Source organism: Coptis chinensis, chromosome 3 (assembly GCF_015680905.1).
Source record: "Coptis chinensis isolate HL-2020 chromosome 3, ASM1568090v1, whole genome shotgun sequence".
NCBI classification, from domain to species: domain Eukaryota; kingdom Viridiplantae; phylum Streptophyta; class Magnoliopsida; order Ranunculales; family Ranunculaceae; genus Coptis; species Coptis chinensis.
The window spans coordinates 2,493,120-2,494,107 of NC_141458.1; positions in this window are offsets into that span (position 1 = coordinate 2,493,120).

A 988-nucleotide genomic window follows, 5' to 3' on the forward strand; every position below is an offset into this window, starting at 1 on the left:
GAGGTACCGTTTTAGATGATACTAGATTTTGGACCCGCGCATACGCCCGGGATCTATTAAATATTTTGTGTGCTGAAAAGGCTTTACAAAATGTCTCACACAAAAGTGAATAGGCTATCTCAATTTGATCCCTTAGTTTAAAAAATCTTATGCTTGTAATCGGTGGTCGTTAATGTATTTCGGTTTATTTTCAATAAAAATATATTATGATTCAAAATTTGCGCCCGTAATTTTCAAATAAAATTATCTTCAACTCGATCTAGCTTGTACAATAGTTTTATTAGATTTATGGTGATTTAGCGAAAATTTTTCGAATCGAATATATTTTTATTGAAAATAAACCAAAATAATGTTAATGAGCGGCGATTATGGTGCATAAGTACTTGAAACTAAGGGATCAAATTGAGATAGTCTCTTCACTTTGTGGTTTAGAATATTAATCCGTAATTTTCAAATAAAATTATCTTAAACTCAATCTAGCTTGTATAATAGTTTTATTAGATTTATGGTGATTTAGCGGTAAATCATCACCGTTAAACACATACTAATGTGTATAAATCACTAACACATATTGATTGTTTCCATATCCTCAAAGAATACACTACTCCCACTTGAAAAGATTTATCACATGAACATGTCCTACGAATGGGTGTTGTTATATTAAATTATTCTAAAAAATATTAGCAACTATGCATAGCTATGAGATATGAAAATTATATTAATTACTCATTTAAATTTCTTGCACCACTCTCTATAAAAATGAAGCATCAAACCTTGATAAAACTCATCGACTTCTTTTTATTGTTAGGTTTAATAATAGAAGTTTGATTGAAGTTTTGTGAGAATGCCCAATGTGGCGAAGATAATATTGAAGCTACTTGAATAGCAAGGCATTCCCAATCACAATAAAAGAATTATAATAAATACTACTTGAAATGCAAAACTATATTTGTCGAAACATTTATTCCCCCTATATATAATACAAATA